The sequence below is a fragment of the Coffea arabica genome, chromosome 5c, assembly GCF_036785885.1.
Source record: "Coffea arabica cultivar ET-39 chromosome 5c, Coffea Arabica ET-39 HiFi, whole genome shotgun sequence".
Classification (NCBI taxonomy): domain Eukaryota; kingdom Viridiplantae; phylum Streptophyta; class Magnoliopsida; order Gentianales; family Rubiaceae; genus Coffea; species Coffea arabica.
In genome coordinates this window covers 1,338,769-1,354,724 of record NC_092319.1, presented here as the reverse complement: position 1 = coordinate 1,354,724, position 15,956 = coordinate 1,338,769, and the positions used below count along the sequence as shown (strand labels likewise).

Genomic DNA, 15,956 nt, shown 5'->3' with positions numbered 1-15,956 from the left:
CTCCATAATTGTCCTGTATTTCTTTCACTTACTCTACTTTGTTGTGGAGTATAAGTGATAGTTAACTGATGTTCAATTCTTGCATCTTCACAAAACTTGCTGAACTGACTAGAAGCATATTCTGTTCCATTATTAGACCGAATCACTTCAATCATCTTACCACTTTGATTTTCAATCCAATTTTTAAACTTCCAAAAAATTGCAACAACCTCTGATTTTTGTTTCATGAAATAAACCCAACAATATCTGCTAAAGTCATCAATGAAAACTAAGAAATACCTGTTGCCATTTAATGAAGGAGTTTTCATTGGACCACATACATCTATGTGAACAAGTTGAAACCTTTCGGATGCTCTCCAAGATTTGTTGTGAGAAATTGCAACTTGCTTTGCTTTCCCAACTAACAAAATTCACAAACTCTACCTTTGTCTTCAACAAAAGGTAAGTCCTATGTAAGATTATTCTTATGCATGTAGTTAAATGTAAAATATCATTTATACCATAGCTTAGATTGATCCACTAAACTTGGTAACCAGCTTTCAACCAATTTAGAGAAAAAAATTTTTCCATTCATTTTTACTGAAAAAAGGTCGCCTCCATCTTGATCATAAATGACACAACTGCTATTTTTGAAGACAATAGAATAATTGTTCTGAAGCAACTGTCCAACACTCAACAAGTTTTGATTAATTTCAAACACATATAAAACACAAAAAATTATTTTAGTACCTGAACCATAATCAATAACCATATTACCTTTGCCTTTCACCTCAATATAATCTCCATTTCCAATTTAACTTTGGAGATATATGATTTGTACAACCACTATCAATTAGCCAAGATTCATTGGAGGTCTTGCTTGCAAAGCAAGTGGCCACAAATAATTGCTCCTCCTCTTGTTAGTCAGCTACTTGAGCAAGTTGGTCTCCTCTATTATTTTTATATACGTTTTCTACTTGTCCCTCCAGATTGCATGACCTACATTGGACGTCAGGTATCCACAAACAATAATGTTCCAAGTGTGAAGTCTTTTAGCAATGTGGACATTGAGGAAATTTTCGTTTTCTTCCTTCATCTCTATTAGGCTCGCCTTCCATCTTGTTCTTCTTGTTCCACTGCTGTTTCTTTGCTTTGCCATCTTGCTGATTTTGGTTTTTGTCTTTCACCTAAAAAGCACCTTCTATTGCTTCCTCCTTCAGAATGGCTCTTCTCTGTTATTGTGCTTGTAAGGCATTGATTAGTACGGGCAAAGTGATTTTAGAGAGATCCCTTGAATCGTCAAGGGAGGAAATCTTGGCTTTAAACCTTTCAAGTAAGTTCACCAAGACTTTCTCTACGACTCTACTATCCGGTAATTATTCTCCAATCAATCTGATTTTATTCGTAACATCTAAGAGTCTGTTAGAGTACTCTTTAATATTTTTTGTGCCTTTCATCCTAAGGAGTTCAAACTGTCTCTTCTAAAGTTCAGAGTTGCATCTATCTTGTTTTGTCATTACATTGAAAAGCCACTTTGAGAGCATCCCAAGCTTCCTTTGCAGTTTCACAAGCCATAATTTTTGTGAATACTGCATTGGAAACTGCTCAATGGATGCGCGTCATGACTTTTGATCTCCTTTTGACTGCATCTTTATGGGCTCTCATCTCTACAATAGTTGGATCTTTTAGCTGTTCAGGAACAATATCTATCTCTTCTATATCCCAAAGATCACTAACCACCAAATAGGACTTCATTTTGACAGCCCAAATTTGGTTGTTATCACTAGTGAAACTTAGAGGGTTGGACAAGAAGTTGTTTCTTGACATTTTGATATTGAAGGGCTAAGTGTATAATTTTATAATGAAAAAGGGATTCTCACCAGGTTCACTTACTCTCAAAGAAGCAGACCCTTAAGATTTAGGCTCTTGATACAACTTTGTTGAAAAATTGAAGCATAAACAAGAATATCAAGACTATAATGAGAGCTGGAAATTGAGGTTAGTTTCTTCATTCATCAATATCTTATTTATAGTGTTTAAAAAGAAATAAACTAAAACAATTTTGGCTAACAATTCTCTAAAAAATCTCAACAAAAGCTACTTGATAACATGATATTTTATCTAGCCAATCTTAACTAAAATATTTGTTAACAAACCAATATGATTTTTTGGTTAACAAATATCCTAACAATAATCCAAATTATTCTGGTATCAAATTCAATTTGGTAAAATTTGTAGGAAAAATTGACATATCTCAACATCTACATTTGATGAGGTCGTTGTGTGTCCCCATCTCCACGATCCATCCATCCTCAGCACCAACTATTCGATTTGAATATCAAATAGTGGAAACCTGATGATCTGCGAAGAGAATCATGGTGCACCCACCGGTTGCCTTATTTATAGTGTCTTGAGCAAGTTGTTCAGATTCTGTATCTAAAGTAGTTGGGTATTGTTGAAAAAGTAGAATTTTAGTGTTGTCAATTAAAGCTGTTGCTATAAGGATTGCCTGCCTTTTGCCAAAGACAGTGGAAAGCCACCTTCTAGAACACCATTTTTCCAATCTGCATAAAAAATGAACATGTTTGAGTTTCAGGTCTATTCTCAATTGATTAACACAACAAAAAGTGACAAGTCACTGAACAAAGTTCATAACAAATGTTAGCAGGAAAAAGTATGCAACTACTATCAATTATCTGTGTTTTCTAAAGTGGAGATGCCAAAAATAAGCTACGAGATGCACAAGCTAGATCAGGGCCACATTTGTAGAAAAAATCTCACACTAGAGAACTCACATTAAGGAGCTACAACTATTGTTCGATAGAAAAAAAATTAAATGAGTACTCCTGTTATATTTTGATTACAAAAAATAGAATTATAGTTTTGAAGTTCAAAGGCTAGCTACTTCATAGGCTTCTTGCAAAAATGGAATCTTTCAACAAGCATTAAGACTAACCTGATTTGCATAACCCTTGGGAAACAAATTAATGAATTTATTAGCATTACAGCTTTGAGCAACCTTGTGGACCAGGATTTCGTTCATATCAGCTTCATAAATATCAAGTCTGTCATAAGTATCACGTCCTTCTCTGACAGTATTTTGTGCTACAGTGGCTGCAAAAATATCAACCTCACAAGCAGCTACCCCAACTTGTGATCTAAACCAATCAAGGTCAAGCTGATCAATCCTGACTCCATCAATTAGAATTTGACCTTTGACAAGTTCTTATTTTGCATATTTTTGAGTGGTTAATTTTGCTTGTGTTGGTGTGTTTTTATTCAAGTTTGAATCAAATAATTGGGGTTTCAGTTGAATTTTGTATTATGTGGCTTAAGTAGAAAAATTGTATTTCTATGGAACTAAACCATTAAAACTTCATGTTTTATAGTTTTAAAAACTCAAATAACTCAAACATCAATGGAAGTGATGTGAGAAGATACTTGGATGAATTTTGATGATTTCAAGTGAACATGAAGTGCAAAAAATCAAAAAATGAAATGCAATCAAGTTCAAAGTTGAAAAGCATTGGCAGCCTGATGCGTTCTGATTTTTTGGCTATAACTTGAGCTATATATATTGGGTTAAGATGATTCTTAAAGCATTGTAAAGGTAACATTATGATCTACATTTCATATGAGATATCAAAATCCAATTCACATGTTTTGATTGTCAAATGCCGAAATATAGAAGTATACTTTTGTTGCTACAATTTGAAAAAGTCTACTAACCAATGTGGAGATAGCTTCTAGATATCTAAATGACTTAATTCTTGTGCCATTGGAAAGCCAATTCAAGATGTTACAGCTTTCATGTTTTATAGAAAAACTAATTTAGCCTCCTTGAATATGATCTAGCATTGGATAGAAAAGTTTCAGGACCTGGTTCATTGCCAGTTAAAGCCTAAAACTGAACAAGGGAAAGAGCTATGGATCCATGGACCTCCAAGGTGGATCCGCGGGTAGATCTACTCACAAAACCTAAGTCAGTTAAGAGGCGGCTAGATTTTTCAAGATTTTTCTTCCACTTGTCTCACCATTTTCCAGCCTTCCTATAAATAGAACATGTGAGACATGAACCAAACAATTTTGGGAGGACTTTAGAGACTATGATAACTCTCCAAAATATAGAATTCCAACCGAAACTTCCCAGTTCATTAGGTTAGTATAGGTTAGGCAGTTGTTGTACAATCTTGTATGCATCTATACTTGGAGAAAGATTGAAGGTTGAAGAAGAAGAGATTGGAGACTCTCAACTGACAAGAGTCTATTCTCTCTACTCTTTTGATTTCTTATATTTGTATTTCAATGATTAGTTGCAATACAAAATTATTATTTGTTTTACTTTTATTTATGTCTTGTTAAGGTTTATGCCTAACAAGTAGTAAATTATAGCAAATTCAATCTGATTAATTCGTATCCAAATAATAAGGGATTACAGACCCTAGGAGTTTTTTATTGTTATTTTTTGCTACTTTTACTATATGTGTGCACAAAGATCTTCTTGTTTTTAATTATGATTGTCTAAATAATAAAAGAGTTCAAAAATCACCAGTAATTGACAATTTTTCCTATGGGATCGATGCCTAATATACCTTGTACTCGATAAATGTTCTGCATACTTGTAGAAAATGGGATATTTAGGTTTATAAAATTTGGAACACAGGATAAAACCTCATCAAGTTTTTGGCACTATTACCAGGGAAGATTTAATTCAATATTGGTGATAAGAATAATTTTATTAGTTTAAATATTTTACTTAATTTTCTTGTGTTTCTCGTGTCTAGTTTGTTTGTGTTTGTTGTGTCGATTGTCTGGTCCTTTTTTTTGTGTTGGTTTGTGTTTTTCATGTCTTTATTGTGGTTTTTGTGTATGTTTTGAATTGCTTTTTTTTTTTAACTAAAATTATTTTTGAGTTGCTTTAAAAGCATGTCTAGGGGATCAATAAAGATAATTAAAATGGGTGAACAAGACTTGAGAGACAAAAATTGGGACACAAAACCATATTCTTTTCAATGCACAATGTATAATGGTGATAATTATGAAAGAGTTACAAGTATGTCTTTTGAAAATGACATGTGAATGGTACAAACAATACTCACTAATTTGATAAATGCTGGAATGGACAAATTGATGCACTTGATTATACAAAATAGGAATGTTCATGCATATAATTCTAATAATATAATTTGTGATTTGTGCATAGGTAATTATTCTATTCATACATGTATGCAAGCACAAAATATGGATTGCTATGATAAATTTGGGCATTACAATTCTCGTTTTGGTCAATGCAGCTCTAATTGAGGTAATTATGGTTGGAATAATCAATGTGGTTATGCGATTTTCAAAATTTTCATGATTTTTGAACCGAATATATCCAAAATGAATCTAAGCCATCTTGAGAGTTAGATATAGAAATGGTAACTAATAAAGTTAATTTCATATTTAGAAACCATAGATAATTATGTGAATTCAAATTTTGAAATGAGACTTCAGATCGTTTTGAGCAAGGTGATGCTATATTTGATAAGATTGATGATAAAATGGATGAATTGATAAAGTACCAAAGTAGAATAAAAGAAGATATATGGGAAGCTATTTCATCCAATTGTATTGAATTCAATCCTAGCATGAAAAGTAAGGTTGTCAAATATGAAAGTGTATTGCATTTTGATGACGATAATGCATCTAATTTGAGCTTTAATGAAGAAATGTCCGTTTCACATGATAACATCTCTGGAACTAATATTGAGCCCCAAGAAATGAGCATTAAGGGTCCATATTTAACCTCTCTTGAGAAGTGTTTGAAAATACATGTTCTACAAATAATATTACTCAACCAATTCCTGTGAAAATTCCTTTGGTAAGTTTTCAAGTGATGCAAATCCAATCTAACATCTACAAGACACTTGGGACATGACAATTGTTTCCATCTCTTTCACCTTTAGGATATATGGCTCACACAATTGAGTCATCTTTTGTTGATCTACCATATCCTATGATAGTAGATTACTCTTTGATAAAACCTCATTGATAAAGAGGTTATATAGTCAAGCTAATAACTAAAAGATACACTTGTTGAGAGAAATTCAATGATTTGTTTAATTTCATGTCTTTTTGGTTGTTTCAAAGTGTGTTTGTTTCTATTTTGCAGGTTTGAAGAATAAAGGTAAAATAAGGGCTATTAATGAAGACTTGAAAAACAACAAATGGCACATAACCATGACAACTACCAACTATAGTAAAAAGCATTCCTTTTCTTTCCTTTTATCTTCTCACATTGAGAATAATGTATAATTTAAGTGTGGGGATGAGATTGATTATACTTGAATAGATTCCTTGGTATTTATGCAGAAATTGATGTATTTTCTTGAAAATTTCATCAATTAGTGATATTGGTATGTTTGCATATTAAAATTTGAGATTGTTGGCAGGGAGCATATGTTGAAAATATAAGGGAAACTCTACTAAAATTTTTTAAAATTTATTGTGAACAGTGTTGTTTTGTTGTCTTAATTGATTTATGTCAAAAGTACAAAGGATAATATCATTTTTAATTCTTTTTATCTCCTTCTTTGTTGCGCATAAGGTCAAATTTAAGTGTGAGGGAAGGAGTTTTGAATTTGAATTTGACACTTTCATGCTTGTTGACATGAAATTATATACAAGGTAACTTGAGATTGTTATTGTGTAAGTCAAGAGTTTTGATTGTGGGAGATCTAATGTCTTATAATGTAGAGTTTATTATACCGATATTTCTTTAAATTCATCAAATGTATTGTTCTTGGTTTTCTTGTATAAATTGTGTGATTGTTGTGATTGATGAATATGAGGCTATTCCTGTATTTTTTTATCCCTTAGTTCTAGTTTATCCAAGGAATGAGTTATGTATTTTTTGTTTTCATGAGAAAAAGAAAAAGAAAATTGTATGATTGATCATATAAAAATCTACAATGTCGACTTTCACATAAAAGGTACTAGAATTATAAATATGCAAAGTAGCGAGAGTTTGTGACTTAATTAAATAACTGGAGGCATTCATCTACCAATGTTTGCTTTCTCATCAAAAGACAAGTTCACAACTTGAGAACAGCTTAAAAATAAAGGAAAGAAAAAAATAGTGATGAAAAACTGAAAGTTCTCTTAGTTTCTTGACCTTGTTTGTTTCGATTCTAAGGGTGGTTGCAAATTAAGTATTTTAATTTGTTGATTATACTAATTACATAGCAAGCATGATTAGATTAGGGATAATACATGATTTTGGACTTGATTAATGTTACCATGATAAGCTTTCCTTTATTTTGTATTATGGAGTACTCGAGTTTAAATTCAAGGTTTATATAGTGATTATCATATTTGTGCCTTTATACTTGAGTCTCTATTATGTGTGACTCCGTTACTTTGAATATTTTGCTTTGGTTGTTTTTATTTGATTGTTTGAGAACAAACAATGATTCAAGTGTGGGAGTGTGATAAGTGCTTATTTTGCATATTTTTGTCTGGTTACTTATGCTTGTTTTGGTGTGTTTTTATTCAAGTTTTAATCAAATAATTAAGGTTTTATTTGAATTTTGTATTATGTGGTTTATGTAAGAAAATTCACATTTCTATAGAGCTAAATTATTAAAACTCCATGTTTTTATAGATTTTAACAACTTAAACATCAATTGGAGTGATATGAGAAGATATTTGGATGAATTTTGATGATTTAAAGTTGATTTCAAATGAACATGAAGTGCAATATGATCAAAAGATGAAATGCAATCAAGTTTAAGGGTGAAAAGTGACGGGTTCTCGATATAAGTGCAAGTTTAATCCAAAATATATCCGTTTCATTGCAAGTATACGGATCAAATGATAGTTTAGGACATATATTGGATCGATCCATGAGGAGTAACTATGACAAGTACTAGGTCAATTTCTTGCTCTATTATTTAGACTATCCATCAAATAAAGGCAATCGAAATAACAATACTTACTATCTAAGTATTTTAACTAAATAACTTGCAAGATAACAATGGAGAAATTTCACTAAATACTTGAGTCTAGGGAAATAGAGTTCACTTATGACACAAAGATATAAGTGAATAGATTTACTTCTTGTTACTACTCTTGTTTAACTAGAGATTCATTTCCAAATTTACCAAAACTCACTCTCATGATGTAGTGGCTTAGAATACTTTAGTTTTTCCTATTCTCATGGTGAATAACTAGATCCACTATTTTGTTCTTCATGAAATGCAAAGTTAATTCACTTAAATGTACCTCTATTCTCATGAGTCTACTCCTTAAGCTCTATTTATGTTGTCCCATCATTATTACCAATTTTCATTGAATAATAACAACTAAAAACTTGCTATTGGTGATCAAGCAACAACAAAGTAATAAGCATGCATAAACGGACAAATTAATATAAGAGGTAGCAAGTATAAACCATATTCAACTCATATCAAGTAGTGATAAGTTTCATCTACTCTCTAGATCTAGCAATTTAACTACTCATGTGAAATAAGACACCAAAAAACATAACTTCATTGCATGTAGACATAATGAATCACAAGTAAAGAGAAAGATGGAGAAAACTTAGTCAAGGTGATGATCAAACTCCCAATCTTCTATTTCTTCAACAAAATGAGTGATACAATAAGTTCTCTAAGTTTTTTTTACAAGTTTCTAGTTAGAGAGAAAAAGAAAAGACTACAACTAATTTCTACTGAGAACTAGCAAGAACTTCCAAGAACTGCCCCCTCCTCAATTATTCTTACATATATAATGTTAGGAGAGTCAAAAAGTGGAAAATGATATGACATAAAGCTCCTTTTTTCTTTCCGTAAGGAACTGAACTAAATTTGAGTTGGAAAGCAATGTGAAAATAGAGCAAGTTGCAGAAAAACAGGGCACAATATGCGACCCAGCAATATGCGACGTAAGTCTGCATTTTCACAAGTCGCGTATTAGCTTCTGGTACATTTTCTTGTTTCTTTTCTACTCCAATTCATCACTAATATCACGTGCCAGATGTCCAAGTGTTTGTTCATACATTTCACCAATAATACTTGCATTTGATACTCTTCTACTTTCCGAATTGCCATTGAATCAAGCGCCAATGAGTTCGAATTGAATTCATCTCAATCCAACATTGATAATTCAGCTCAATTCCTGCAAATATAACCAACCTTGCACATTAAGTTGCTCGATTGAAACTCACAAAATTTAGAAGCTTAGGGAGCATGTTACATCTTAAAACATCCTAATTTGTACAAAAAAATAAGCACAAAATGCTACTTAAAAACACTCATAATAAACACTTATCAAAAAGCATTGGCAGACCTGATATATTTTGATTTTTTTGCTATAACTTGAACTATATATATTGGATTGAGTTGATTCTTAAACCATTGATATCAAAGTCCGATTCACAAGTTTTGATAGTCAAAAAGCTGAAATACAGAAGTATACTTTTGTTGCTACAATCTGGAAAAGTCTACTGACCAGTGTGGAGTATTTTGATCATAATTCAGTCTCTAGACATCTAAATGACTGAATTCTTATGTCATTAGGAAGTCAACTCAAGGTGCTACAACTTTGATATTTTGTAGAAAAGCTAATTTAGCCTCCTTGGACACAATCTGGTGGTAGACAAAAAACTTTAGGAACTACTTCATCGCTAGCTGAAGCTTGAAGTTGAGTAAGGAAAAAAGCAATCGATTCCTGGACCTCCAAGATTGATTAGCGGATGGATCTACTCGCAGAACCTTAATTCAATTAAGAGGCACCTAGGGTTTTTCAAGACTTTTCTTCCATTTTAATTTCTCACCATTTTCCATCCTCCCTATAAATAGAACATCTAAGACATGAACCAATCAATTTTGAGGGGACTTTGGAGGCTACAATAACTCTCTAAAATGTAGAATTCCAACTAGAACTTCCTAGTTCATTAGGTTAGTGTAGGTTAGGTAGTTGTTATACAATGTTGTATGCGTCTATACTTGGAGAAAGATTCAAAATTGACGAAGAAGAGATTGGAGACTTTCATGTGATGAGTTTCTTCTTTTCACTCTTTTGATTTATTGTATTTGTACTTCAGTGATTAGCTGCAATAGTAGATTATTATTTGTTTTCCTTTTATTTTTGTCTTTCTAAGGTTTTAGTGTTAGGTATGAACTTGTTTGAGACATTGAATTAACTATGATTAATTTGTTATGTTATATTGCTTGTTAGTTCTTGGATCTGCTTTAATACTTGTATTTATTTGATCACCAAGTATAAGTTATCTTGGATTTTATGTAGCTAATAATATGCAAATCTTGATTCTTGAAACCTAGATATCTGATTAATGTATTGTATGAGAAGTATTTAGGTGGAAGTTTTGATAAATTTACAGATTTCCATGAACTTGTACTAGTCCCTCAATCATCACTACAAGAAAATTGTTCATCAGTGACAACACAAAGTCATCACAGAACATACAAATATCGTCACAAATACCTTTTATTGACGACTTTTTAATCGTCACAAAGTCGTCACTAAATCCCCGTCGGTAAAAGTAAACAGTTAGGTCGTCACTAAATAGTTCTCATTAGTGACGACTTTAAGTAGAGCATTTTTGACAAAAGGTCAAGTCGTCAATAAAATACTTCCGGATTGTCGTCACTAATGACAACTATTTAGTGACGACCTTTTTAGGTCGTCACTAAATAGTTGTCATTAGTGACAACAATCTGGAAGTGTTTTATTGACGACTTGATCTTTTGTCAAAAATGCTCTACTTAAGGTCGTCACTAAAAAGCACCGAAAGCCATTGTATATAACTATTTTACTGACAACAATTGTCGTCACAAATTTAGCTTAGATTTAGTGACAGTCTCTGTTGTGACAAGGAGTTTTTATTTTCTATCTAATGACAACTTTTTTTTGTCATTAGATAATTTCTCAATAGCTTAATAGTCATAATTTGGCCTGTAATCATTGCTAAATCATTGATTTTAAACAAACCATACAAATAAACATGAACGATTGATAACCAAAAGTATTTGCATTAGATTACATGGTAATAATATAGCATTCTCAAATGCCAAATTCAAGTGTACATTACCCAACTAATGCCTACAAAAATAACATTTGTCCAAAATATCACTTGTACATAAGGTACATTTACAAAAGCAATCACAGTTTAAGAAATTGAAGAACATTTAAATGAACCACTCCATGAGCAAAAGGCAATTTTGTCTTCAACATTCTTCAACCATAACCATAGATATCTTCCAAAAGCTAGTATTAATAGCATTTATCTGTCATAAAAGAGTAAAAGAAGTAGGTAAGGGAAGGAGTACAATAATAAAGAACAAGTAATGAGACTTAGATTATTAAGACAAAAATTACAATTCATTAAGAACCTCATATAATTTGGGCCCACATATTACAACACCAGCAAGAAGTTAGAAATCACAGTCCAATCTATACAAATACTAGGGTCTGCTTCCCACGCAAGGCGTGGGAGCTTGAGACCCGTTAGTAAGGTTCCCTCCCATGCAAAAGCAGTATATATTAGTTGATAAGAGCAGTTAAGTATTGATTGAAAATATCCTTGGTTAACACGCAAAAGCAATATACATTATTAGTTTATAAGAGCAGCTATGTACTGATACAAAAAATGGAGTAATGGCAGTTGATTCTGTAGTGAATATTTTCTCCTGAATGATAGCCTTTGGCTAACATTTTCTATTGAATAATAACTACAGTAGCGCGATGCGAAGGCACGTTAAAAGGCATAAATCAATATATCATGATGCATGCTTTATAGAGGGTTATAGAAACCTAAAAAGCAAAGGATAGCAATAAAGAATAATTAGGTTCTGTCTTCTTTAAAAATTGTTAAATCAATATAACTAAGGCTTTTGCTAAATTTTTACCACATCTTGACATCATCTCTCTTCTAATATACCACAGTACAGATTATCCAAATGTGAATGTTGAAGATCTTGCAATTCTTCGAAACTAATATTTGTTGCACTTAGTAAAATGCTACCAAAATCCTGCAACACAGCTCTTGAAAGAGGGGAAAGAGGAGAAACAAAGTCCGCCTGATATTTGAAGTTAACCAGAAGTTGTAGCGTCAAGGCCCAAAGCGCCCTCAGAAATGTTTATGTGATACCCATTGAAGCAAACCATTATAACAGCAGGGTAATTAAAGCAAAGTCCATGTCCCATGGAATGAATTAAAAAGAACTAAAAGAAAGACACTTACCATGTCATCCTTCGCCAGGAATGCAGTTCCGATGAAGTATACGCAACAAATCAAAGCAGCAGTGACAAAGAGGCTGCATAAATATGATCTAGCTTTTGGATCTGGCTTGAGTGAAACCTGAAAAGGCAACAAATTAACTATCAGTACCCTAGAGACAGAAAGGTATCATTTCCATTTAGAGTTAATAAGAAGGTATCGAATTGTAACATCATATACAATTTCTTCAGCTATAACAAAATTTATCATTGTCAACCCTCCCAAGTAAACTTCAGAGAGTCCAAAAAACCACTCTGGCTCCAAAATTGTTAAGGCCAATAAAAATTGCACATGAGGGAGTGATGGTTGTACTTTTGATCAAACCAGTATGTTTTATCCTCTCCAAAAACAACTGAAAACCGATGCAAATAAGAAACGCTGGTACATGATTGGAGGAGGAGAGTGGATCTCTGGCACTTATTTCAATCAAAATATCTAGCAGACTGTCTAAAAGTTGGTATAGTTCTGGCCAGATGTTATGACACACAAGTTATGGAAATTGGTTCAGTCTTCCAGAATCAGCCGTTCGATGAAAGGTAATATCCAAAATATGGTTTCTACCATTGATAAATGTAGCAAGGACAAATACAACTCCTTCACTTCCAAAGATGGTTCACAGGGATTAACCACCAATCCCTCATGACGAAGGAAAATCTTTTCAATAGAGGCAGTACTCAGCAATATAAGTGCATCCTACCAAGTTCCGCTAAGCTGAAGAAGGATCCAGGGAAGACATAAAATGCTCTGGCCTTTTGATAACATTACATAGCCTACCTTAAGCCCATAGCTATCCTTTACTGATGTTACTGGATCCATTCAAACTCATAAACTATTGATATTCATGGCCGAAACAGAATGAAAATACTTGAAGAAGCTTCAAAATATGAATGATGAAAGCATTTCAATCCCATTTCTAAATATCTCTCCTAGCCAAAAATGAATAGGTAAAGCTAAATATCTGGTACCATATAAATATAACAGCTTTCAAGAAACCAAGTGCTTCACTGCTAAATACAGAATCTGCACAACAAGAACAGAACAAACATAGAGAACACCATAGCTAGATGTAGAAAGAAACAAATATAGATATGTGCGATAAGATGATACTACCTGTAACTTTGAGGCCAAGAGGTGGTGATAGATTTGCTCTCCGGCCTTTCGTCCTCATTATCATTAGAATAACTGCTAGAATCAGAATTATTTCCATCTTCACTATTTTCTTTCTCCAGTGCCTAAAATCATTGCCAGCTGCAAAAAAGCTAAGCTCTTGAGAAGCCTAAAATTAGAACAAAATCCGCTTAGCATCAGAGGCAGCAACTAAAGTACAGAACAAAAGAGAGGGTTGCCCCTCTAGAATTCAACACTTCTATCTGTAACATTATTCAGCAATATAGCAGGTTGTTTACAGAATTTGGAATATTAAACATCTTTTATTGCTAATAACAACAAAGAAAACAAGATTGAGGCAACATTGGGAACATCTTATGTTTCACTTCTCATGGCTATATACTCTCATTCACGGAAAGAAAACAAGATTGACCAAGAAAATCGAAAAGTAGCATGTCGAATTCTCTCCAGCGGTGGATTTGCATATTTACCTTATATATGAAGCTTCATATTAACATACGAATGATGTTGAAAACTCAAAAACAGTGAATAGTATGTTATGCTCTTTCTTGATAAATAGCTAGAGAAAAAAAACTATTTTCCCAATTGTTTTGTCAAATAAAATCAAATTTCTCGACACAAGGGGACATTGATTCCATATTTGGAAAAATATATGCTTTGGACTGGCCAGAGTCTCTCTCAAATTAAAAAAACATAAAATCTCCTCTTTTGGTTCAAGATTTCCGTTCGGGCATTTTATCAAACACTAAATGGGCGTGAAAAACTTCAGCATATTGTGCTCAATTGAGGTTATGACTAGCCCAAAATTTGTTATAAACATGAGATAAATCAGTCCAATCGACACCTAGAGCCTGTATATTCTAAAACCATAAACAATCAACAAGAAAATTGTACTAACAGAGACACGGAAAACATGCTTTGGGAGCTCAGACGTTTGTGCTTGAATGGGAACTGAAGTTCAAAGAGGGAAGACGACTTACAAGGCTTTCTTGGTGAAATTCGCAGGTGGCAATGGATATCCGATGGGTGGTGACGGCTCGGTGAGTTGGAAATCTCCGCTGCTGTTGCTGCTCAAGCTATCCACGGAAGAGGAGCAGGTGGAGAAGAATTTGATGAGAGTCTCGACGTCGTAGCTGTTCTTGCCCTTTTCACCGAGAACAGAAAGGTTGCTGAGGATGAGTTTTTTTTTGGGCTTGGCGCGGACAGAGACGACGGTAAAGGGGAAGGGCTGTGGTGGAGGCGTTGGGCAGAAAAGGATTGTATTAGAAGTGGGGAGGAGCAGAATGGGAAATGAGGGGTTTTTGTGGAGGATTCGTTTGGGGAAATTGGGGGGAATTTGAGGACGGATGGTGGAAAGAGAGTGGTGGCAGCCGGCAGCCGGTTGAGGTGGTGGGAAATTTGGCAGTGGTGATTGGAAAAATTTTTATCGGATGATTGAAGCTGAAACCCCCATTTCCCTTTTGTGTGTTTTTTTCGTTGCTTGTTTCCTCTATTTTTTGCTCAGCCCGCCGCCTGGTTCCTCTTTTCCCTCTACTTTTCCTTTTTATCCCTCGCGCCCTTCTTCTTTTTTCTTTCTTTCCCAGTTCGCCGAAGCTTTCATGCCCAAAACCTAGCCGCCCCTCTCTGTTTTTCTCCCTCTGCTCCCTTTGCTTAGCTTTCTTTCCCCTTTTTTTTTGTGTGTCCGAAGCCTCTCCTTACTCACTTTCTCCTTTGGCCCTAAAAACTCCATCTTTTCCTTTTTTCCTTTTTTCATTTTTTTCCCCCAAAAATTCCTTAAACTTACCAAGTGTCCCTAACATAAAAGAGACACTTGTCCAAATGCATGCCTCCCCACTTGTCACTTTCACTCTTTTTTTTTTCTTTTCTCTTTTTTTCCTTTTTTTCTTTGTTTTCTGAAATTTAGTATGAAGACAAAAAATAAAATAAGCCAGAACAAAAATAAAAAAAATAAAATAAAAAATAAAAAAACCCTAGAATTGAAACAAATAAACCTATTAAATTAATTAAACAAATAAAGTTAAAAAATCAAAAATTTGGTGTCTACAATGTAATTGAAAATAATAAAACTCAAATTATATGGTTATAACACAGTTTCAATAAAAATAATCATTTTCCCAACATTTGAGACCAATCATCATGCTTTTTTTTTATTTTTAATTTGGTTTGAAGCATAGATTTTATTGCTATAGTATTATTCTTTATTTTTTAGTACAAAAACACAAATTTTCATCAATATAGGTGGCAAAATTTGTTAATTACATATAAGTGAAAATATACTTTTATAATTTGCAAATATTTTAGCCCTGCAATTTTTTATAATTGCAGCACTAAAATACATCATTAATTGAAAATAACGAAAGTCAAATTCTATGGTTATAACAGACTTTCATTAAAAATAATCAAATGCTATTAATAAGACATTATTGTTAAGTCAAAATCAAAGAAAATTTAGTGATGACATAATGTTATCACTAATTTATTCAAGATTATAATGACAAGGAAAGTCGTCACTAATTAAATTGCTAGTTTTTAATATTGTCAATTGCTAGTTTTTAATACTTTTGTG

The 15,956-nt window shown here is 33.0% G+C and overlaps 2 long non-coding RNA genes across 3 annotated transcripts; one reads left to right on the top strand and one right to left on the bottom strand.

The window, feature by feature from the left end:
- Nucleotides 1-953: 953 nt before the first annotated feature.
- On the top strand, nt 954-6,322 carry LOC140007401 (uncharacterized). The gene is made up of 2 exons (XR_011814712.1): nt 954-1,312; nt 6,134-6,322. It is a non-coding gene; the product is annotated as an uncharacterized lncRNA (long non-coding RNA).
- Nucleotides 6,323-12,917: 6,595 nt separating this feature from the next.
- Nucleotides 12,918-15,073, bottom strand: LOC140007608 (uncharacterized). 2 transcript variants are annotated; one of them, XR_011814894.1, is made up of 2 exons: nt 14,371-15,073; nt 12,918-13,538 (listed from the first exon to the last, which is right to left on the bottom strand). It is a non-coding gene; the product is annotated as an uncharacterized lncRNA (long non-coding RNA). The 2 variants fall into 2 exon arrangements; XR_011814893.1 differs by having other exon boundaries at nt 12,918-13,510.
- Between the last annotated feature and the right edge of the window lie 883 nt (nt 15,074-15,956).